Genomic DNA, 25,418 nt, shown 5'->3' on the forward strand with positions numbered 1-25,418 from the left:
CTTCTTGGCTTCCTCAAAAGAGCTGACATCCAATATTAAGTGCTACTGTTCTGTTGTGTAAAACTGTAGATATTGGCTTTTGATGTATATTTTTCTTATCTGTCTGCTTCCATGGAGTAAAAAGAAACAGTAATGATCAATAATACTTGCAACTATGTTCATTTTATCTTTCTTAAAAACTAGCTTGTGCACAAGAGTTTCCTCAGACTTGAGATCTCTTCATAAAGTTTCAGGAGTTAAAACAGTGGTATGCTTGTTCTTACAGCAAAGGTGATTGTGTGAATTCAATCCAATTTGGCCGTTTTTGTATTACTGAGAATAGAGGTGTATGAGTGGGGAAGGTGTATTTCATTCTTTTAAAAAATATGTAGTGAATCTAAAACTTCAGACTTGACACATGAATATCCTCAACAAGGAATGTGTGCTTTGTGAAGTGTGAAACAACTTGGTTAAAATTTTTGGTCATTTTCTGCAGTTCATGACATAAACATAAGGCTGTGTCTCTTTGTTCTTCATGGCATGTACCAGCTACTCATGCCTTTGCTCTTATGGTTTATTTTGTAATCATAACCCTCAATAAATATAGTCACCTTTATGCTTCCTTTGCATAAAAGTCCTGGCTTTTATTGGTTATAACAGTTGTGTCAACCGTAATAAGCCAGCCAATAAAAACTACAACTTTATCTAGAGGGGGTACTGTCAAGATGAGACACCTTGAGAAGAGATATATCAAGAGTGAGCAGATGGACTCTGAAGGAAATAGCAGTTGCATTTGGAACCATAGTTGGTGGCTATTTCAGTTATTAACTGATGCATGTTGTCAGTGGAATTGTACAGGAGTTATAAAAGTATCAGCAATAGGCAACAGGCAGACTGGCAAAATGGAAGGGTAAGAAGTTATAAAAGTAGGGCAAAACTGTCAGGAAGACGTGTAGTATACCCTGAGGTCTGATCTGCACTGAAAATTTACGTCAGCATAGCTGCTCTCGCAGAGGTGCGAAACATCCAAATCCCTGGGAGATGGAGATAAGCCAGTCTAACCCCTGACTTACGGCGCTAGCTCGATGGACGAATTCTTCTGTTGACCTAGCTACCGCCTCTTGGGGAAGTGGATCACTTAGAGCGATGGGAGAACTCCTCTTGTCACAGTAGTGAGTGTCTGTACTAAAGCACTATAGCAGCATGGCTGCAGCTGTGCTGCTATAGCATTCTAAGTGTAAAAATAGCCAGATGCTTTCTTATCATATAATATTTTGTCTCATTCAGATCACCTACCTAAAGAGTGACACACATCCTCCCTCTAGTTTCTGACCTTCAGAGTTCTTTCTTTTTTACCCTAATTGTAGTGCAAAGTAAACTTGTATTCTTTATTACTTGTCTCTACTCACCTTTTTGTTGAGAGAACCGTGGCAGAGATGCTGCAATAGCATATAATTTTCCTTTTGTGGGTCCTAATTGAATGGGCTGACCTTTCATGGTTACAGCTGGCTTTGCTGTCATGCATCTTCTGCAGCTGTGTGTACAACCCCTTTTGAGAATGAAGTCTGTATATTCAAAGGCACTGAAAAAGCAAGTGGATTTTATTGCCCTTTGGCTTTTATAGTTAGGAGCAAGGAAGGGAATTCTTTAGCACAGTACAAAGGGATATTAGCAGAAGTAATGGGATGAAATGGAAAATTGGGCTGAATGTCCAGTATTTATTCCCAATAATTACATTTTATTAGGCCAAGGGATAGTCTTCTAAAAGAAAATCTCCATTCCCTGGAGACATGGACAAAGCACCATAAAATGGACCATGTGGGAGAATCGTATGCTAGCAGAGGGAATGGGTTAGATCAGGGGTTCTCAAACTGGGGGTGGGGATCGCGAGGTCATTACATGGGGGGGGGTCGTGAGCTGTCAACCTCCACCCCAACCCCGCTTGTCTCCAGCATTTATAATGGTGTTAAATATATAAAAAGTGTTTTTAATTTATAAGGGGGATCGCACTCAGAGGCTTGTGATGTGAAAGGGTCGCCAGTAAAAAAGTTTGAGACCCACTAGGTTAGACAACAGGGTTCTCAAATGGGGGGTCAGGACCCCTCAGGGGGTCACTAGGTTATGACATGGGGGGGGGTCGCGAGCTGTCAACCCTATCCCAAACCCCGCTTTGCCTCCAGCATTTATAATGATGTTAAATATATAAAAAGTGTTTTTAATTTATAAGGGGGGGTCACACTCAGAGGCTTGTTATGTGAAAGGGGTCACCAGTAAAAAAGTTTGAGAGCCACTGTTCTAGTAGAACTTTCTTTAGTAATATAGGTAAAATGCCTTTATGAAAAAAGCTGTCAACCCAGTCTCTGGGTGTGTTTTATGCCTGCTCAATTTTGCCATGATCTAAGAGTTGTAGTACATGTACATTAGCTGTATAACATTCCAAATGCTAACATGCAACTACTTATAGCATGTTCAGTATTTAGATTCTTTCCCCTTCTCCCCCAAATCTGATTTCTAGTTACATTTCCTTGACTTGTGAGCATTTGGAATGCTAACCTAGTAATTGTAAATATGACTTTATATCTCCTGTTCCCCATCACAGGGAAATGCAGAGCTGCATTCATTCCTGTTCTGAGGCTACAATAATTTTCTTCAAGAAAAATGGGTAAATTGCATCAAATTTTTCCAATGAAATGTGTAATACTGGGTTTTGCCACTGACATCCACCTCTGATATCTTTTTGCTCTTCTGGCAGCCCATAGACACTCTGGTGCCTTTAAAGTATGGGTAATTATGGATGCGATATCACTTCTACCTGTGTAGTCTTCATGCCATTTCTAGTGTAAAGTCTGGCTAATGCAGATGATACATACTACATAGCTGTGCATCTCCATTGAGATGTACCTTATACAGTCTAGTAATGGGGGTAAATCTTGATTTATTTTTGTATTAAAATTTTGATATTGCAAAGAGGTGAAATATGACTCTCTCAGTTGTACAGAACATGGTTTTGTTCCTCAAAGGAGACTAAGGCATGCAAATCCCATTGAAATTTAATATAAATTAGGTGCTTAATTCCATTATCCACCTCCTAAAAATCTGTTTACATTGTTTAAATAAATAATTGTTGCTGAAGCAAAAATGAAATGTAACAAATATATAAGGGGTCTGCAAGTAGGAATAAGCTGAATTAGTTAAATTTCTTTTACTTTTCATAAGCAATGTCAAACTATATATAACTAATCCTTTTTCAGTCACTTGGAATCTTAGCTTGTTTCAGTTCCTTCCCTGCCTTCATTTCTTGTCTAAAAATGTTGAATTTCCTCTTTTAAAAAAAAAAAATTATTGTAGGAATAATGTGAAAGCATGAGTTTTCGGCTAATTGCGGGAAGAAATGTATGTCTTAACTTCTTCTTTAGAAAACATTTGCAAGAGTAATTTTTCAACATTTTCTATCTTGCATAGTTGAATAGTTTCTTCAAAAAGGAAAATATAGACATATATCTCTTTAGAGGTGTGGGGGGGGCGTTTATTAAATGCCCTTGGCTAGGATTACAATATATTGAGGGAACTCTCTGCAGCAACAAAATAAACCTGTGAACAACAAAACATATAGTCTCTGGAAAGAGAGTAACAAATCCCAGTAATATGAGACTGTTAATTAGATCTGCTCTCCTTTTGTAGATGAAGAATGGACAACGGTTTTGACTAACTTGATAACATGTTATTGCAGATATGTTCGGCATATTAAAGAGAGAGCCTAAGTAGTGTATAATGTTCTGTGATCCTTACTCAAAGGAAATGAATGTGAGTTCACCCGATTAAGGACCTCAGGATTTGGCCTGCACACGCACACGTATACCCCATCACCTGATCTTAACTTAGTCATGTTTACAGTAGTTCTATATGGTTGCTTCTCCTCTCTTAAGAATGTTATCTGGTGCATAGGATGTTCTCAGGCAGTTTTGTGGTGGAGTCTGGGTGTCAAAAGAGCAGGAATAAAACTGCTGCAGAGACCTTATTTGTTTTCAGTTTCTGATTCAAATAGCTTAACATTCCTAACCTGTAAAGTAGAGAAAAGATACTTCATACGGTTGTGATGAGAGGAGTGTTGTACTACACTTGTAGTGAAGTAAATCATAGATACAAAATTACCACTGTAAGTTTACCACCATTAAAGGAAATCAGGAGTTTTTGTGGTGTTTTGTAACTATTTAGGAAATCTTAATAAGTTTACAAGTCATTCCATGCAAATATTAGAAACAAGAAAATAATCATTATAAAGCTTATTTATTTGTTCAGAGAAACATTATATAGTAATAATAATCACATCTTGCTATTTAACAGGGTGTTACCATACTATAGAATTAGTATCATTCCACCATTCAGAACTTGTGATTTTATTAAATGAGTGAAACTACTGACTCTACTCATATTTATCAAACCAGGTGTATCAACATTTAAAAAAAAATTGGAGAGATGTACTTTGTTTTTACAGATGAATGTACTTTGTCTGAAAAGTGAATTAATGGTAACCAAATATGTAAGTCCAATGTCTATTTTCCTCTGTCTGTTTTTCAAGGTACATAGGGTTACCATATTTTGTGCCTCCAAAAGGAGGACACTCCACGGGGCCCTGGCCCCGCCCCCAGCCCCGCCCCCTCCCCAAAGTCTCCGCCCCCTCCCCTGCTTCCCGCGAACATTTAATTCGCGGGAAGCCTGGGCAGGTAAGGGGGGGTGTGGGGGGAGGAGGTGCGGCCCAGGCTGGCCCCCCCGGCGGCTCCAGCCTGGGTCGGCTCGGGGCCTGGGGTGCCAGCCCTGGCCCCCGGCCGACCACCCCCGGCCCGCCCAGCACTGCCGGCCGGCCCCCGGCGGCCCAGCGCACCCCCCGGCTCCCGGCCCCGGCGGCCCAGCGCACCCCCCCGGCGGCCCAGCGCACCCCCCCGGCGGCCCGACCCCGCGGCCCAGCGCACCCCCCCGGCGGCCCGACCCCGCGGCCCAGTGCACCCCCCCGGCTCCCGGCCCGACCCCCCGGCTCCCGGCCCCGCTGCCCAGCGCACCCCCCCGGCTCCCGGCCCCGCGGCCCAGCGCACCCCCCAGTGGCCCGGCTCCCGGCCCGACCCCCCGGCTCCCGGCCCCGCGGACCCCTGCTGCCCAGCGCACCCCCCCGGCTCCCGGCCCCGCGGCCCAGCGCACCCCCCAGCGGCCCGGCTCCCGGCCCGACCCCCCGGCTCCCAGCCCCGCGGACCCCCGCTGCCCAGCGCACCCCCCCGGCTCCTGGCACCGCGCGCCCGGCCCCGCGACCCCGGCCCAGCCCTCCCTCCCGATTTTCCCGGACATGCCCGGCTTTTGGGGGATTTCCCCCCGGACGGGGATTTGAGCCCCCAAAAGCCGGACATGTCCGGGAAAATCCGGACGTATGGTAACCCTAAGGTACATGACTAATGTATTAATTTTTCATTAACAACAAATGCCCATATTTTTGGAACCATTCCTCCAGATTTGGACTATTTTTCTTTATCCACTATGATTATCAGTAGTTTAGCAACTACTAGCAGAGGAGATATTAATTTTTCATTTCTTTGAGTATGATCATTTCTGCTAGAAATTCTCAGAAGGATTACCAAAGAATTATATGGTAATAAATATCAACAATTTGTAATATTTATTATGAATTTGATCCCATTATGTCTGAGTGGAAATATCTACCATATATGTATAAAATCTCCTCTCTGCACAGTTTCTGCAGTGCTTGTTCCTATTCAGTCTGTGTATATTTTTTAACCTGACTTGTGTGAAGTACCACTTAAAAAGTGTCTTAAAGAAATTTTGTCGTATCACGCTGGAGACTGAGGTTGCTGGTCTTATTTTTGTCCGTCTCCCCCTCCCCCAGATCAAAGCATATTGCTCTGGAGTAACTTATCTGTCCAAATCCTTTTTGCACCATGTCATACATGTACATTCTTTGTTAAGAAAGTTGGCTGCAAAGATTGATATAAATGTAGGGTTTTGTTTGTTTTGTTTTTGCTTCTGGTTGATTAGAAAACAAACAATCTCTGCCATTGAAGTTAGCTTTTTATATAAAACATTCTGAGAAAGTTGATAAACATAATGCTTACCTTGAAGATACTGGTATCATGATAGAGTGCGCTGGTTAAAATTAGTTATGATTTCTAAACAAGTTAGAAAAATTTCTTTAAACAGCTGGCTAACTGTATGTGTTACATGGTTTTCCCAGTCTTCAAAACTCTGTTAGTGTTTTTGGTTAAAATCTGGATGATTTGAAATGGGTTTTTTTACAAATGGAAAAGAATTTAAACCCTAGTTTTATCCCAGACCCACAGAATAGCCTTTGCCAAAAATTGTATATAAATTTCTGGAGGGCGTTTTTGTTTGTTTTGTTTAAATTAATCCATAGTAACCTAGCAATATATATACCATCACAATTTTCTTGTTCAATAAAGACTCAGTATTTGGCTGGCTTAGATCACCTGCAATTCACAAATGAACTTCTACTCCAAAGTTCTTTGCTGGAATGTTAGCAGTATCTCTATTCTTCAGCAAAATGTGTACTCAGTTGTGTGTGCGTGGCTTCAATTGAAGAATTTGGCTCTGAGAATAAGGTTCAGTTATGGAAACCAGTATGTTATAAGCAGGCTGTAGAGCCGGGTGATCTGGGTGGGGCGTGAAACTATTGTCTGCCTTTATTTGCAATCTTGAAAAGAAGAAAGTATTAATCTCTGTGTGGGATTTTCTGAGTGCCTGCTCCAGCTCACTTTGTCCTATGCATCCAGCAGGGCAGTCTGGGCTTAACAGGGCTACCCCTACAGCTATTCCTCCCAACCACCAGGGGCTGTTGTGGTCTTGGTACTGATAGCAGGGAGTCTCTCTTCTCCTTTACATTTCTGCTCCCCATCCCAGTGCCCAGCCAGGGCAGGAGAAAGCATGCAGGAGGAAGCTGTAGCTGGCTGAGTTGGCATGGAGGTGAGGGGGGCAGGGACTCCAGCGAGATCAGACTGAGGCTGCCATTTTGTCCTCCCACCAGCCTGTGTCTCCTTAAGCCGTTGGTTCCCTTTGCAGTCCCTGTTGCCCTGGGGGACTTGTTACGTTACTCCCCAGTTCAGTTTGAGTCTTTCCACCTCTGGATAATCTCTGTGCATGGAAACTGATTCCCCCTCTCTGCAGTGTGTCAGGGTGAGGCTAGTACAATGCAGCGCACTATAGTGCTTTGTTAATAGTTGCACCTTAGAGACTAACAAATTTATTAGAGCATAAGTTAGTCTCTAAGGTGCCACAAGTACTCCTGTTCTTTTTGCGGATACAGACTAACACGGCTGCTACTCTGAAACTTGTTAATAGTTGAGATATATATATATATATGGCTGTGGTCTCTAGCACATGGCAAGATGGGGCTTGTTCTTGTTTGGTTTAATCAATGGGGTGGCATGGCTATTCTCATCTTGCCACCCGCTATATCTGTCTAGCCTCAAACGTTTGGCCTGAGATCCAGACTTCTTTGGGATATCTTAGGCCCTCAAGACTGCTACCAACCCCTTATTACAGTCTGCTCCTACCTTATGTTTAGCAATGATATGCCAGTTACCTTTTTCCAGACTTGAAGAAGAGCTCTGTGAAGCTTCCACCAACAGAAGTTAGTCCAGTAAAATATATTACCTCACCCACCTTGTCTCTACCAAATTCAGAAGACGTTTAACGGTGCCACAGGAACAGATACTATGGGCATAAGTGCCAAGAGTGTGAAGATAAAATTGAGTAGACTAGAGAATCAAAGCAGGCTACTAAGGAGAAATTCTGGCCCCACTTAATCACTGGGCCAGGGTTGTATTCTCCAGTCTAGTCCGTTTTTCACTGTACACTGCGTTTCTCTGCTTTTCTGTTTCTCTTCCTTGTTCCCAGTTCAGTCTTCTTTCTATTACTCGTGCTCAAGCAGAATAAGAAGGGGACTTGACCTTCCCTTCCTCAATCTCCTTGGCAGCAGAGTTGGGAATGGGAAGCTTCTGATGGTGCAAATTGTCCTCTGTGGGTAAAAATTTGGTTATTTCCCCTGTGGTGGTTCAGTACAGGTTAATGATGTTAACTAGGGAATACTGTTTCTAATTGCTCTTATACAAGAAAGCAAAACATCAGTCACTTACGCTGTAGACCCACCAATGTCCTTTGACACAGCTGACTCAGTCATACAAGGCGAGAAAGCAAGGTGGTGTCAGGGTGACCAGATGTCCCGTTTTTAAAGGGACAGTCCCGTTTTTTTGGATTTTTTTCTTATATAGTCGCCTATTACCCCCCCACCACCTGTCCCATTTTTTTCACAGTTGCTATCTGGTCACCCTCAGGAGCGCCGCCAGCTTTTCTGCCGCCCTAGGCGGCAGAAGGTCCTGCCCCAAAATGCCGCCCCCCCACAGAAGCAGCAGAAGGTCCCACTGCCGAAATACCGCCGTGGTCGTCGCCCCCCAAATTGTAGTGCCCTACGCGACCGCCTAGGTCGCCTAATGGGTTGCGCCGGCCCTGGTCACCCTATGTCAGAATAACTCCAGATTTACCTGTTGCAATTTAAAATAAAATAAAACGAGTGTAGTAAAAATGTTTGGTGTTTCAGAGGAGCAGTCCGAGCTGCTGAAAACCAGTTATTAAATCAAGAGAATATTTGTAAAACATTTTTTCAATCCACAGACTCAGAAGGACATTTAACTTTAAATTGCAAATAATACAGCAGCTAGGCTCAAATTGTTGCCCAGATTGGTGACATTGCTTGGTAAAAGAAAAGCTTACTCATTCTAACGGTTGCACTTTCATATGTGTGATTTTTTTTCCTCCTACATTCTTCTGACTTTACACCATTGTGAGTGGGCTAGCTTCACACTGCTGTTGATGTGTTGCAGAAGAACTGCAGAATTCTGCAGGGGAAACTTGGGTCCAATTCTTTGTAATTTCTTTGTAAAAGAACTGTGGTATGACATTTAAATAAAATTATAGGAGTGCCTTTTTAACCAAATTGAACTACATGACACCTATATAATGTAATTATGTACATTTTGTGAATTAAAATTATCCATGGATGTCTTTTGAAAGGCATTTTCTTATCTTTCCGCAGTCAGTATTAAATTTAAAATGTTTTTTTGCGGTGTTAAAAGGATGCTGTTAGGTTAAATTTGGCCCCACATTTAGATTTTGTAAATGTAAAAATTAATAAAACCTGAAACCAATAAAATTGTTTCCATTGAATAAAAAGGTAAGTGGAAAGTTGTGCTTCTTTAACAAGTATCTCCCCGTAATGTTTGCAACCCAAATGTTGTATCAGTTGTGCCAGCCCATGAGAATTCGAAAGTGAAATTGACTAGAATTTGAACATTAGCTAAAGAAAACCTGATCTAGTCTATTTTCGTTATCCACATTGTAAAAATGCAGAAAGTAAACCACATGAATAGTGAAAACTCAGTAATGTTTTAATCCCCCCTCCTCCCAGTTTTATAATTTTAGGTCCTGATCCTGCAATGAGATCCATGTGGCTGGACAATTGTGCCCATAGGGAGCTGCACTGACTTCTCATTGTATGAGCAGAACTCTAAGATGTGTGTACCAAAGATAAAGATGTTTTAAAATATGGGGTGAAATCCTGGCCCAGTGACTTAAGTGGGGCAAGAATTTCACCCATGATTTTTAACAGAAGTCTTCCCTTTAATAATGGAGACTACATCAAAAATAAAATTATTGTTCTATATGCTTTATAATTCAGCACAGGTGAACCTTAGGTGTGTTTGTTTATGTAATTGATTAAAAAAAAAACGAATTTAAACTGCAGTTGTGTAACTTTTTTGTTTAAATGACTGTTGTTGCATATCAGGTTCTTTGAGATATTATCTGTATTTTCAGTTCATTGTAAATATTACGTAAGATTGTTTTTGAGAATTTTAAAATATTCCCAAGGACTCCTTGTTGTTTTTGTTCTATTTAAATGTTTCATTTAGGTTTTATAAAAACTATTTGATATGAGAGGGTGATTCATTAACTATATTTTCTGTTGCAGCTTGTTAATCAGTGATGTCCCAGAACTGACCACATTCATCACAGTAAGTGTGCAACAGCAATTATCTTTCTTACAATGTTCTGAGAAGCATGAATCATACAGAGAACTGGGATAATATTGTTTACAGTTTATCTACTTCAGAGCTGATGGTTGTATAATCATCTGAACATAGGGCTAAATTCTGCTCATAGGCCCTGCATCAGCAAGGTACTTAAGCATATCAATAGGGCTAAAAGTCTAAAGGGCTTAAAGGTAGGCATGTGGTACTTTGCTGAACAGAGTCCTAAATGTTGAGTAACTCCATTACACTGAAACTGAAAGAATTTGGCTCAGATAATTTTCCATTATCATTCAAACCTATAATAAAATCTGAACTGCACAGTAGAACTCATCGCAACTATTTCTCATGCCTCTTACTTTGCTTACAAAAATTATGGCCTTCTGTGATTTCCCAGCAAAGCTGTACACTGAAAGCTATTTTCAGATTTTGTATTATTATGGTTCACTTGCTGTATTTGCTGTTCACAAAATTCATTAAATGACATTGGGTCTCATAGTCAGTAGTACAAATTAGCAATATAATTTTTTATTATTTAATTCAAATGACTAACTGTATTTGTTTTTTCCTAAAGGCTTCTTATTTATTGAGATAGAGGATGTGCCTAAAACTCAAGTGTTCAGTCTTGCTAATCATTACTTCTATGACTTAGATCTAGATTTTTAAAGGTACTTAAGCATTACTGTGGTCAGTGTTACAGTGCCCTAAGCCTTTGATTCCTAATTGCCCAAATCCTTTTTTGAAAATGAGACTTAAGCTCCTAAATCAGTTAGGAGTTGCAGTGTTGAGCACAGCACTGCCTAAATACCTCTAAAAATCTGGGCCTTAATAGGGTGACCATATTTCCCTATGCTAAATATGGGACACCTGGTAAAATTACTCGGATTCAAGTGAGTTCAATGGCAATCAATCAGAACTATGCAGTACAAACATTCAAATTAACATGAAGTTGACTGAACCCCTGGTTAAAAAGAAATACTATGTAGCTGGATTCTTTTTATTTACCTTCTCATTTTTAAGGCTTTAGGGTTCACACTGGGAGGACACACACACACACACACACACACACTCTTACCCTCCTCCCCACTCATGGGGAGATGCGATACACACATGGTGGGAGGGTGACTGACTGAACCGACACTCTCCGCCCTTCATACCTGGCTGGGCCCCCGGGACCGACCTGCCTCTCCTGGTATCTGGTGCCGTGTCTTCCCGAGGCAAAACATGGGGAGGGACATGCAGGGTCACATGCCCAATTCCCGGATTTCTGCCAGGATTCACACCAGAATATGGCCAGCAGCAGCCTTCGGCACTCTGCGGGAGGGAAGGGACGGGAGCTGCTTCCAGCCAGGGGGGCGGGGGGTGGGAGGGGAGAGAAGTAGTGATGACCTGGCCTGAGCTCAAAACACACACACACACACTCTCTCTCTCTCTCTCTCTCTCTCTTACTGTGGCTGGAAGCAGCTTATCCCTTCCTGCCTGCACAGTGTTGAAAGGCAGTTAACACCTCCAGGCTACTGCTGGACACCAACATAATCCAGCCACCTCTGGCTACAGCGTGGGCATGAAGGGATTAAGCACTAAGGATGCATTGTGCACCAGGGAAGCTGACTGCCCGGGCTTCAGTCACCCAGCCAGAGAGGTGGCTCAGCAGGGCAGGGCGCCTAGGGGATGGAACAGCCCTAGGCTCCCTGGGGGCGGACCTGGGGGGTGAAGAGGCTGCTGTGGAGCCTGCAGGTTCGGAGTGTGAACAGGTTGGCAATCACTCCCCCCTTCCCCGTCCCCCCGCCCGCCACTCTAGAACTTAGCTGAGGGGCGGAGAGGATTCCCTGTGCCAGGCTTTGGCACATGCAGGGCTCAGCTTCTCCTGGCCACCGCCCTGGGCTGGAGGGTCTTGGGCTTTCCCAGGGCGCCAGTCCAGCCAGAGGCAGTGCAGGAAGGAGCCTGGTGGCCAGGCTGTTGGTGAGCTGAGCACTCCGATGGGGACTGGTTCTCCCCATAGCGCAGGGAGGGGGATGCACCCCACCCGGGGGAATATGGTTGAGCAGCGGGTTGGGAAGGGGGAGCGGGCAAAGCAAGGAGGGGACAGTGGGAGGGGGAGCACGTAAAGTGCTAGTGGATGGGCAGCAGAGGTGACACGTAACCGGCTGCCGCCTGGCACCTGCCTGCACTCACCAACTACTGCAGCTCGCAGCACACAGCCAGCACTGGCTGGAAATGGGATGGGGGGTGGGGCACTGCTGGCCAAGAGCCGGCACACAATGGGGCCTGTGCTAACGGACCAGCAGGGGGAACAGCCTGCCCCACAAGCTGTATCATTGCCCTGCCACCAGCCCTGCACACCCACCTCCATCTCAGCCACTGGAACCCCCTCCCCACTTATCCATGGTGGGCGGGCGGCTCATGAGCAGGGATCCAGCCAGCAGCAGGACCTGCCAATACTGATTTGGGGGGTTTGGGGGGAGGAAGGAGGGGGAGACGGAAAATAGGGAACAATTTGCCTATTTTTAAGAAAAAGTCAGGACACCTGCAGGAGGGCTTAAATACAGGACTATCCCTTTAAAAATGGGACGTCTGGTCACCCTAGGCCTTAGTAGTCCTCACTAATGCAAGTAATTTCATTGACTTCAGTGGGAATACACACCTTAGTAAGAACTAATCATATTGTTAACTTGGAGGACACGGTTGTAACTTTTTACACATTTAAAAAATATAGAGACTGAAACATTGTTAGCCTGTACTAGCAATGTCCCAGTGAATGGTGGCCTTACCATACATAAATCTGAATTATAATGTACATTTATATTGTATTACGGTATTTGATGATTTTTCAATTGTCTTACAGTGTTTTTGATGTGTTATTCAGTACAGACAGGCTATTTTCAAATATAGTAAGACATCCAAGTAATATTTTAATTGCTAAATCAATTTTAATAACTTTGAAATTTATATTTGAATAATGAATACCGATAGAACAATGGTGTGATTACACAGGTTGTGATATTTTGTAGCTTACTGGTCATATGTTTTCCTGTATTAATATAGGCAGTTTATTGGAATATTCCTAATAGGAAGTCAAGTATTTTTCACTCAGTTGAGCTCTATCTATTTTGATAGAGCATACTTTTAAAAACTGCTTACATCTTACTTTAATAGTTTACTACTAGACTAAATAATTATTGTGCATTGAAATAGAATGGGAGAATAAGCAAAGTCAGTTTGTCTATAGATAGTTTCAAACAGTTTTTTATCTTCACTTCCTACCTGTCAGGAGCAGAGAATTACTTTCAGACAGAAATTTGAAATGACTTTATAATTTAATTTTAGTACCCTTCAGATTAGCCATCAGTTCATTTTCTGTCTCCAGTATGTGAAGATAAAGACAGACATTTATTCTGTACAGAAATATTTTAACTCTGTGTATGTCAGACGATATTATGTTGACTAACAAGAGCCTCTCTTAGTGTCCAGACTGAATATTTTACAATACTGAGCAATCTTGTATTTCACTGGTGACCTTCATGCCTATGTCCCAGAGGTGCTCTACAATCAGTAATGTTAAATTTAGCTTTGGTAGGACAAAAAATTGCTAAAACAATCATTTTAAGAATGCTGACTAATAGAAATATTTTTAGTGTTAGAATTTAAAGTCCCTGTAGTTGAAGGCATTTTCTTTATTAAACTGGCAATGTGTTCCAAAGCAGAAAATGAAGCTATGAAAGGCTATCCATGTGACTTCAAACCATATTTAGGAATGGTAACACCACCAGTAGGGAGGGAGCTAAGGTAAACTACTATATGTAAGTAAGTGGGAAGCAGGAATCTAAAACAATTGCAAAACATATAAAACTGGGCAAGTCAGCTAGGTTGCAATAATAAATTCAGACATAAGAAAGGAGGAAGATTGCGTCTAGTTTCCAGTAAGAAAATATGCCGGTAGTTTTACAGCAGGCAGCAGACATTACGAAACTTACTAGAATGTAGGCGGGTAATGCCCCTGCTACTTAGAGGTTTAATGGTTTTGACAAATGAACTCCTTTCTTGAACAGGCTTTCAATTAAAGCTTACAACTTTTTCCCTAGGAAATGTTTGGAACTGCTAGTAACTCAAGATGAAGACTCTCAAGTGAAAGAATCTCTTTTCCTATGCTCTCTTTCTTCAAGTAGAGGGAACTTCAGTTATGGACCCTCACAAAATTGCTTGTCTTTCAGCTGCTCAAAGCTGGCCTGCTCAAAGCCCACAGCTGCTGGGCCTGATGATATGTGGGGCCTATAAATGCCAGAGCTAAGCTCAGCTTTCATTTGAAGCAAAAAGTTTTCTAGACTTTTTCCTTGCAAAGATAGCTTTGAAAATAAAAACAATTACTAGGGTTGAAAATTTGTCTCTGACTTTTACGACTCAAGAGTTATTTGTGATCCTGTGCCTCTCCAGCTTGGGGGTCACTTACCCCTAGACCAGTTTGTGGCTATGAGGAACAGTGTCACCCAAGCTTTCTGCTCATGGTATTTGAGCTACTGCTAACTCCTTTGCAGCAGACTGTCAGCTGCTGAGCTGTTGCTCTGTTGAGCAGCCAGTTTGACCTCTGGCCACAAGAAGATCCTACTCAGTAGGATGAGACTCATATATAAATAAATGGTTAAGATGACAGACACAAATCTCTCTTCTTTTAAGCTTACACTTGGATGAGAACGGAAAAGTTTTCTTTAATTGTAGGTGTGCATGCTCGCCATGAGCACAGCCACCAGAAAATTTTCTCTCGGTGGTATCCATTGGGTCGGTTCTGGAATCGTGTGCTCATTATGCCGGTATAAAGGGTCCTGCTGACCCGCAGCCCTCTCAGTTCCTTCTTACTGCCCATGACGGTTGCTGGAACTATTTTGTCCTTACAATCTGGAAGTACATTCTCAGTGAACTTTTTATTATATATAGTTATATCTTGTTCATAGTAGTTAAGTTTTTGTTGATAGATAGATAGGTTAGCGGAACTCCGTTTAGCGGAGTTAGGGTCTGTCTGGTTCTGGGTCATGCCTTGGTCTCCAGGCTTTAAGCCAGTGCCTTGTGCCACAAGCTGCCTTAAGTGCCTAGGAGGAAACTCACGTGTGGGAGCACTGTAAGGACACCAGAGTGAAATCTATCCTCATGGAGGCAGCACTAAGATTTCCCGTGGAAGCAGGTCACTCAGACTTGACACAGAGCACTTCAGCCTCAGTAAGGACTGCTTTGGCTGCTGTTTCAGACCTTTGATGCCATTCCTCGGTACCGGCGATGAGGAGAGACGCTCGTTTCACCTCTCAAGAGCCTTGGCACTGGAGAGGGTGGATGGTGCCGAAGAAAAATCTCCAGTGAGAGAACCTCGGCATCGTTCACTGTCCCTGGTGCCGAGGAAGAAACAGAAGAAGACTGATAGAGGACGATCCCCAACCCTGAGGTTGATGGGGCATGGAGAGACTAGTAGAGTGCAACCAGTGTTGGGCCACTCCACAGCTCCAACAACCCATGCAGCATTGCTGACTCCGGCCCCCAAGCGGGTACCATTGAGTCCGGCACTGATGGACTCGCCAACACAGGAGAACCACCAGTGTTCCAGTGTCTTGGTGGTACCATCTATGCCAGAGGCATTTGCTGCAGTGAGAGACTTACTTTCACTGCTGGTACTGGCATCTCTGGCTATGCAGGAGCAGACGTAGTGGCACTGACAGGAAGGACCTCTGTGGCACAGAGGCCCCAGGTGCCTTCCAAAGGGAAACCAGCCATGATGGCTGAACCCTGATTTCCTTCCTCTCTGCACTGGTTGCCAGCACTGGTCAGCACCGCTCCTCCCAGGTCTCCAGGAATGGAGTCTTTGGAGTCGGACTTGGAGTCAGAGTCATATGCCCCTTGCAGGAACCAGCACAATCAACGCATCCCACCCATGATGTGGCCCCGGGGGCAGTGGTAGATCCCAGAATAATGGCCCTTCTGGAATCCCTGGGCTTTCCCATCAATGCAGGGTCTCCAACCCAGAAGGTCATACTCAGGTGGCATCTGAGTCCAGAGCTGTATCACTGCTTCATTCCGAGCCGGATCCAAGCTCTGATACCGAGGCCAGCACTGAATACCAAGAACCAGCACCTATCCGGTGCTGAGGGTGAAGAACAGTGCTCCCTACCAATGCAGGCTTCCTTCTCCTCTTCTCCTGATGAGGCGTGACAGGAACAGATATAGTGCCCTCTCAGGATGATTATAGGACTCATCATCAGCTCCTTAAGAGAGTGGCCCAAAACCTGGGTATTCAGGGAGAGGAAGTCAGGGAGTCCTCCCAAGCCTTGGTGGACATTGTAACATCACCGGCGCCATCAAGAGTGGTATTGCCCCTTAAGGAGGCCATTATGGACGCCATTAAGGCATTATGGCAGACTGCAGTGTACCTTCATCTGATGGCAAAGAAGTCTGAAAAGAAATATGTTGGCAATGTGCTCTCTGCTCTACCTGTCCTGGAAGTGACCATTACTTCTGCCAGAAGGATCTCGGAGATCTAGGCCCTCACTTCAGAACCACCATACACAGTATTCTTCAAGGACGAGGTCCAATTGCATCCTCATCCAGCTTTTCTTCCAAAGATGGTTTCACAGTTCCATAGTAACCAGGATATCTTCTGGATGGTTTTCTATCCGAAACCACATGCCAACAGGGAAGTGTAGAGGTTCTGTTCACTAGACATCAGACGTGCACTGTCCTTCTACATAGAAAGGACTAAGCCATTTTGGAAAATTGCTCAACTATTCATAGCTGTTGCAGACAGGATAAAAGGTCTTCTTGTCTCAGCCCAGAGAATTTCATCATGGATCATATCCTGCATCCGCACATGCTATGACCTGGCAAAGGTTCCTGCCCCACCTGCCCTGACAGCACATTCCACGAGGGCCCAAGCATTCTTCGACAGCATTCGTAGCACAAGTCCCTGTCCAGAACATTTTGTAGAGCAGCAGTGTAGTCCTTAGTTCACACTTTCGCGTCTCATTATACCACCACCCAACAGGCTACAGTTGATGCTGGATTTGGCAGAGTGGTGTTGCAATCAGCGTATTGATAAACTCCGAACCCTCCGCCTGCACAACTGCTTGGGAGTCACCTACATTGGAAGAGATGTGTGCAAGCACTCAAAGAAGAAAAAACAGTTACTGACCTTTCCATTACTATTGTTTGAGATGTGTTGCACATGACCATTTCAAGACCCTCCCTCCTACCTATCTATCTGAATTAGCTGGCAAAAAGGAACTGAGGGGACTAGGGGTCAGCAGGACCCTTTATACTGGAACTGTGAGTGTGTGACTCCAGAGGGCACCAGAGTCAACCTGATGGATACCACTGAGGGAAAATTTTCCAGTGGCTGTGCTCAGGGTGAGCGCACACACCTACATTGGAATTGATATGTGCAACATATCTCGAATAAGAGTTACGGAAAGGTAGTAACCATTTTTTATAGGTTTCTGGCTTTGAGCAATTTTCTCTTAAGCATTTAAAAGAAATCCATGAGAAAATAGCCAGACGAGGTTTGCTTGTGCTCAGTGTGGGTCTCTAGCTACAAGGTTATCTTGCATGCTGGTCATGTGCTAACTCAGTGTACCTGTTTATTCTGCATATATAGTTATGGATACCTTCCTAAAGAAAGAGAAGAATTAAATCTAGGGAAAACCATACTCTAAGTCAGGAGTTGCATTCTTGTAGGCACAGCCTATGCTTATGAAACTCACATTTGCTCTGCTAGAAAGCAATGTAGTAAGAAGAACACCACGCAAGAAAAATGGCAGACAATAAAATCTTACTCCCATCTTAGTCCTGCCAAATCAGGACACTTTTGGAGTAAAAGGGAATTTAGGTTCATGTAAGAGATCATCCCAACCTGACCTGGTGAAAGCAGGTACTCCTTGCATCTCTTACCATCTTCACCCAGGACTCATTCTCATGTACTCAAACTGCAGAGGAAAGGCCACTTGAGAGCTTCTAACTATGCGTACTAGTCCCAGATCAGAAATAATAAGGATTGACACGGTTCCTGAATGCCTGTACAGGTCTGTCTTTTGACAAATAACTACTTTCTGTAATATTCTCAAGATGATATACTGAGAACCATACAACCCCAAAATCTACTTAAAGAGCCCTCAGAAAAGCAGTGTAAACTGTTGCCCACTTCCAAAATGCAGATCCAATTAGTCCAATGCCTGAAAAGTGGGTAACCTACTCAGGATATTTTGTAGCACCCAAATGCAAAAGAAAAAATTTCCTTAATTCTGTCTTCAGGCACCACCATGTACAAGTTCTTTGAAAAGAAGGAACCCTTTGTGATTGCCTTGCCAGAATCCTTAGCAGAGTTCAGCTAGATCAGAGGTGGGCAAACTACATGGCTGCGGGACCCTCCTGCCAAGCCCCTGAGCTCCTGGCCTCGGAGGCTAGCCCCCAGCCCCTCCCCTGCTGTTCTCCCTCCCCCACAGCCTCAGCTCACTGCGCCGCCAGCGCAATGCTCTGGGCGGCGGGGCTGTGAGCTCCTGAGATAGTGGCTAATTGGGGTGAGTGAGAAGAGGCTTTAACTTTAGAATTTGACCCCAAATTGGAGTCCCATTTATAACTTTTCCCAGACCTTAACATATAGACTTCCTAGAATTGGTGGGTATTGCATTCAGCTGCAGACTTCTTAGAGTAATTAGAGGTGAAAGTTACATAGTTTTTTTTTCTAGTTTTCAGAGCCACCATTCAAGAACTTTTCTCGCAAATCAGAGAAAAAATCAAAAAAGAAGTTAAGGGAGAGTTGGGCATATGTATTAATGCCTAGAAATATGAAAGACTTTTCTCTCTAGAGAGAAGAGACTGGGACTCCTTTTTAAAAATAAAGCTCTGTGGCCATTGGTAGCTCTGAATGTCACGTTCGGAGGGGTCCCCAATGTTTGGATTGATGGCTCTGAAAGCCAGAAGTGAATTACCAAAGAAACTTTTTTTTTTTTTTTTTGCAGGGAAGCTATTGCTTTGTGTGAATTTGTAAGCTAGTAAATTAGTGAGCTGAAGAGCATCAGGTTTACATTTAAGGGAGTTACGTGAGCATCTCAGTATTATTCTACAACCAGTTAATATGGTTTGTCAGCATTCCATCTGCTAATCTGAACAAAATAAATATGGTGGTTTAAGTACAGATTAAATCTGAATTTAACATAGCAGTTGGATTAGAATACAGACTGAAAACCAGAAACTTTTAAGGAGAAATTATTGATAAAGGGAGGAATAAATGAACTGTATGTTGCCACTCTCAGGTTGCCAGGATGCCCTGTTGCTGCTTCTGCAGCTTCAGTGTAACGTCGGGCTTCCTGCCTACTGCACTCTCTCTCTTCCTTCTTGGAGAATAGCCAATATATCTGCAAATACGCTGCTTCACTGGCCCTGTTTCATCCTCTAAACCAGAGATTCTCCATGAGGGGTACACAGCGGTCTTCCAGGACGTACATCAACTCATCAGAGCAGAGTAGAGCGGAAGAATGACTTCTCGTGTCTTGCTCACAACACACCTGTTAATGCATCCCAGAATCATGTTTGCTTTTTTTGCAACAGCATCACACTGTTGACTCATATTTAGCTTGTGGTCCACTATAACCCCTAGATCCCTTTCTGCCGTACTCCTTCCTAGACAGTCTTTTCCCATTCTGTATGTGTGAAATTGATTTTTCCTTCCAGAATGGGAAAAGACTGTCTAGGAAGGAGTACGGCAGAAAGGGATCTAGGGGTTATAGTGGACCACAAGCTAAATATGAGTCAACAGTGTGATGCTGTTGCAAAAAAAGCAAACATGATTCTGGGATGCATTAACAGGTGGGTTGTGAGCAAGACACGAGAAGTCATTCTTCCGCTCTACTCTGCTCTGGTTAGGCCTCAGCTGGAGTATTGTGTCCAGTTCTGGGCGCCGCATTTTAAAAAAGATGTGGAGAAATTGGAAAGGGTCCAAAGAAGAGCAACAAGAATGATTAAAGGTCTTGAGAACATGACCTATGAAGGAAGGCTGAAAGAACTGGGTTTGTTTAGTTTGGAAAAGAGAAGACTGAGAGGGGACATGATAGCAGTTTTCAGGTATCTAAAAGGGTGTCATAAGGAGGAGGGAGAGAACTTGTTCACCTTAGCCTCTAAGGATAGAACCAGAAACAATGGGTTTAAACTGCAGCAAGGGAGGTCTAGGTTGGACATTAGGAAAAAGTTCCTAACTGTCAGGGTGGTTAAACACTGGAACAAATTGCCTAGGGAGGTTGTGGAATCTCCGTCTCTGGAGATATTTAAGAGTAGGTTAGATAAATGTCTTTCAGGGATGGTCTAGACAGTATTTGGTCCTGCCATGCGGGCAGGGGACTGGACTCGATGACCTCTCGAGGTCCCTTCCAGTCCTATAATCTATGAATCTTGATATTTGCCTAGTTTTACAACAGGTGACATAAAAAGCACTAGTGAAGTCAGTACAAACTAAAATTTCATACAGACAGTGATTTGTTTGTAGATGTTCAGGCTGTAGCCTTGGCTCTGGGAGAGGAGAGTGGGGAGGGCAGGCTCCTGCTAGAGCGTGAGTGTCTACACCACAATGAAACAGCCCCGTGAGCCTGAGTTAACTGACACTGGCCAGCTGCAGGTGTTTAATTGCAGTGTAGACATATCCTTAGTGATCTTTGTAAGCTCCTCAAATCATGCCCTTTCCCTCCCACTGCTGAAAGGAGTGGCATTGATTCTTTTGTAAAGTTATATCAAGCTGGTTTTTTGCAGCAAGAAAACATGCATTTTGGTTTAAAAACAAGAAACACTGGAGACGAAAAATTAGATGTTCCAAAGTAACACATCCCAAAAGGTGCATAAGAATTCACTGCTTCGTACATGGTGCAGCACCTGCAGATTTAATTACATCTTTACTTAAGCATAATAACAATGATTATAATTTACTGAGAAACTAAGAATAATAAGCTCTTTTAACAGTTTTAAGTGTTTGTAATAAGCATACCTGTTTTAAATAGAAGGCAGAGGAAATTACACCTTTTTAAAAATTAAGATTTCTCCCCCTTATTTACACAATTGTGTGTAGTAAAACTGCTTTACTTTAAAATAAAAGTAGTTTATTGCCAGTGAATAAGATGTTTCTTTGTGTTGATTTGTCAGCAAATATTTTTGAATTACAGCAATAAAAATAAATAAAATATATATTTTGTTACTGATGAATGCAAATTTGCTTGATAGGGAAAATAGCAGTGTGGAAAGAAACTGCAAAAATATTTTCATGTTTCTTATGGTTTCTTTCAAGAAAATATAAAGTCTAAATGGCTTTTAGAGGCTAGTTGCTTAGCTCTGCTCTGATCTGCTTTTACAGTTAGACATCATTTTTGTCTTGTGTTCAAGATGGGTGGGCAAAGTATTTTAAAGCAATAGTAACATAAATATTGCTTTAGATGAACAAGAATAATTATTCCCAACTATGTTGATATTGCTGTTGATAACCAGACTTAATAATGGCCATTTGCCTAAAAGAGTTAAAGAACAGATTTTGATTGTGTATTGTCAGTCCATGATTAGCATCTGTTAGGAGGAATAAGTGGTTTATTAAGCTTTACTGTACAGATGGCAACTGGAAGGGTTCAGATGTAAATTGAATTTTCTGTAATATCACTTTATTGTTAAGACCAGCTGGTTTTATCTGTTTAATAGCAGTAATAGGTTTGCGAAAAAAAAAGGAGAATTCATATTAGTTATGTTTACTTGCAAAGTCTAAAGTTCAAAGATCTTTCAAAACAAAAACACAACTGTGTCTGTAATCAGTGCTATTTTTTTTTAAGGAAATGTGTGTAACTATATTTATAGATATATTATAACTGATCTTTAAAATTATTTTTCCCAATTAGTAGAGTGAGAAGCTTTTTGGTTACGTTTTAGTAAATAAGCAACTTTCTCCTCCATAATTTAAGATTTGAGATTAAAAATATAATTCTAGTCCTTTGGTTGTGAAGGTAAATTTCCAAATTTAAACTAATGCAATGATGTCTTCATGAGCCGCCTTAGAAACAGGGCAGAGCATGGAGCCTCCCACCTCAGCATGCACCCTATGGCCCAGCAAGGGGAAGTAAACAACAGAGTGCTGGCTGATAGCTGCTCAACTTACTACCCGCTTGGCATCAGTTTACAAACCACTACCCATACAGGTCAGCCTTCTGATCTTGTGTCGTCTGCATGCCTCTCTTCCCTACCACCAGGACAAGCATACGTCTGGACAGCAATAATGATGAAATGGCTTGGGAGGGAGGGGGGATTGGTATTGGGCGTGAAAGAAGAGGGACAAATGGAATGGATATTGGGATTATTTGGGGTTGGAGAAAGGAATATGATATTTTTGTAGAATAAGAGATGTGTTGAATATATGACATTTTTCTACACCTGAAAATATACTGTGTTTGGGTGTATCTCTTGCTCAGTGTCATGAAGGCAGTTAGAAAAATATTGAGTGGGATGCTTCAGCCTGCCAGTTTAGTTTAGACATGTTCCAGGGAAAACTCTACATTTGAGTGGAGAAGAAGGAAACATCTTCAAACAGCTGTTTGAAATCACACACAGGTTTGGAATATTAATTGTAGTCCAGGTGAGAGGTAAGTGGTAAGGTGAGATTAAAGGGTTAGGATTAGGGTTGGCAATTACTGATTGCAGAAAACTGAACACCCTTCCCCGCCCCTGCCCTGCCCCTTCTCCGAGGCTCCACTCCCGGTCGCTCCATCCCCTTTCCTTTTGTTGCTCACTCTCCCCCACAATCACTCACTCATTCATTTTCACTGGGCTGGGACAGGGGTTGGGCTGCGGGAGGGGGAGAGGGCTCTGGGGTGAGGGCTCCAGCTAGGGGTGCGGGCTCTGGTATGGGGCTGGGGATGAGGGGTTTGGGGTGCAGGAGGGGGCTCCGGTCTTCAGCCAAAGCATTCAGAGTGTAGGAGGGGATGTGTGGTGTGGGCATTAGGAGGAAGTTTGGGTGCGGGAGGGGGCTCAGGGCTGGGGCAAGGGGTTGGGGTACTAGAGGGGGTTCAGGGTGTGGGCTCCGGGCGGCACTTACCTCAGGCGGCTCCTGGAAGTGGCTGGTATGTCCCTATGGCCCTTAGGTGCAGGGGCAGCCAGGGGGCTCGGCATGCTGCCCTCACTCGCAGGCACCACCCCCGCAGCTCCCATTGGCCGCAGTTCCTGGTTAATGGGAGCTGCGGAGCCAGCACTCAGGGCGGGGACAGCACGCGGAGCCTCCCTGGCCATCCCTGCACCTAGGGGCTGCAGGGACATGTCGGCTGCTTCCAGGAGCTGTGTGGAGCCAGGGCATGCAGGGACCCTGTCTTAGCCCCGCTGTGCCGCCGACCGGACTTAACCGCCCAATCAGTGGTGCTGATCAGAGCCATCAAGGTCCCTTTTTGACCAGGTGTTCCAGTCGAAAACTGGATGCCTGGCAACGCTAGTTAGGATGGTTGCTGTTTATCAAATGGCTGTCATCACATCTCATTTGCCTTTTGGATGGAAGTGTATTAGTACACACAGAATTGTGCCTGTAAAATGAGGTATGCGTGTTTTGTAGATATAAAGACCTGAATTGTCAGAAGTTGTGTGTCATTCTGTAGCTGCCCTCAAATACTTGCACCAGCATGAGTAACAAACTGAGGGTTCAAATGGCAACAGCTGGACATCTAACTACTAGATTCATGCACTCAGACATATAATTGCTGCTCTTGCATCTATAAGTCATTGGGAGTCCAAAATTGTGAGTATTTACAGGATAAAAAAATTGCATCTGCAAAACTAGAGGCAAGGTTGACACCTGGCTGAATATTGGGTTTCATAATGTAATGCTTGCAAGAAATATGTTCACTCAGGCCTTTGCCAGAAGGGTATGGTAGGGTATTTTTATTCTTCTGTCTAAAGAGATGAAGTCTATTTCTATTCAGTTTTTTATTATATTGCTGTTTATCTGTGGACACAATTCTTGGAAGCCTTACTTCAGCAAGGCAGAACTCCCTTTCATGTGAGTGAGCGTTTTTAGACTAAATAAGAATTTGAGGATAAGCTTGTGAATTTGTATGTGGGTCCAGAGATGTAGAACTGATCCTCAGCTGGTGTAGACAGATGTAGCTCTGTTGGTTTCAGTGAAGTTATACCAGTTTATTCAGTCTGAAGATTTGGCCCATAGTGAGGAACTTTTTTACAAAAATTGAAAAATAAAAACAGTATTTATTTCAAATTTGTGTCCATGTGTGTAGTTAACCGTTTTAATATAACACACTTTAAAATGTATACGTATAATTTTGTAATTTTTCCCCCTTTAGTCAGTATTTGAAAGTACATAATATATTTTCCCCTTATTTTTAAGTTGTACAAATGGACCTTATTTTAAGATAGGCAAAACAGCAGATATTACAGGGAATTTGCAGTTTTAAAATTCTTCTTACACAATCCAGTGAGAATAAAAAATGGTACATTAGAGGACAACTTAAATGCCTATCAGCTGAATAAAGCATGGTCTCAGAGCTTGTAGAGGGAATATATGTTTCATCTGTTTTAGATGTATTACAGAGGTGATGTCAAGGTGAAAGCAGACTTGCAAAATGGTTGGAAATCATTGATATTCTGACTCTGAGGCTGTAAATGGCTCTGTGGCAGATGGAGTCTTTGTCAAGGAAGAAAAATGGCAGCTTTGGAGCATCATAGATGTTTTTGCTAGCAGCTCAGCTCACAGGCTGTGACCTTGTAGTGTTCAGGAGTTTCTCTGGTGCTTTAATAAATTGTCCTCTGCTTTTATTCCCTAAAGTAGATAAATAGTAGTCATCATAATTCAGTACAAATTGAGGTGTTTCATTATAAAGAAACATAAAGACGTTTTATTATCCAGATTTGTAAGAAGTAAGCTTTTAAGTAAGCTTGTATTTCTGAACGAGGTAAGTACCAGAAGTATTTTTAACTTGATTTGCTTGTTACTAAAATTAAAAGGCAACCCCCGCCCCAACCCTGAACTTTTTATATTCTTTTCTAGTTCCCTAGAACTAGCGTCACCTCTAAACTACATGTGAGATGAGAAATAAAAGGATACAATATATTTTTGGACAGTGTGTTAATTTTTAAATTGTTTGTACTGTAGCTCGCTAATTAATCCAAGTAAAAGGGTAGAATGTCAAGATATATTGTATATTTCTGAAATTTTTTCTCACTAATCTGGAAAACAAGAATACATAATATAAATTCAGTCATTTGTATTTTTGCATATTTTTTCTTATTGGCGTTGGTGGTTTGTGACCCAAAAATACTGTAACATGCTCTGTTGTGTTGATAAAATTGTAC

The 25,418-nt window shown here is 42.8% G+C and overlaps 1 protein-coding gene across 23 annotated transcripts in view; it reads left to right on the top strand.

The window, feature by feature from the left end:
- BAZ2B (bromodomain adjacent to zinc finger domain 2B) overlaps nucleotides 1-25,418 on the top strand; it is a 272,137-nt gene that overhangs the window by 49,144 nt on the left and 197,575 nt on the right. For 22 of the 23 annotated variants that reach the window (XM_054043380.1, XM_054043386.1, XM_054043395.1 and 19 more), the window contains one exon: nucleotides 10,022-10,064. The gene's annotated coding sequence lies outside the window, so the exon portion shown is untranslated. Of the gene's footprint in view, nucleotides 1-7,811; nucleotides 8,017-10,021; nucleotides 10,065-25,418 lie in introns of those variants that run through there. The other variant, XM_054043384.1, reaches the window with a different exon arrangement.

Source organism: Malaclemys terrapin, chromosome 11 (genome assembly GCF_027887155.1).
Source record: "Malaclemys terrapin pileata isolate rMalTer1 chromosome 11, rMalTer1.hap1, whole genome shotgun sequence".
In the NCBI taxonomy this organism is placed as follows: Eukaryota; Metazoa; Chordata; order Testudines; family Emydidae; genus Malaclemys; species Malaclemys terrapin.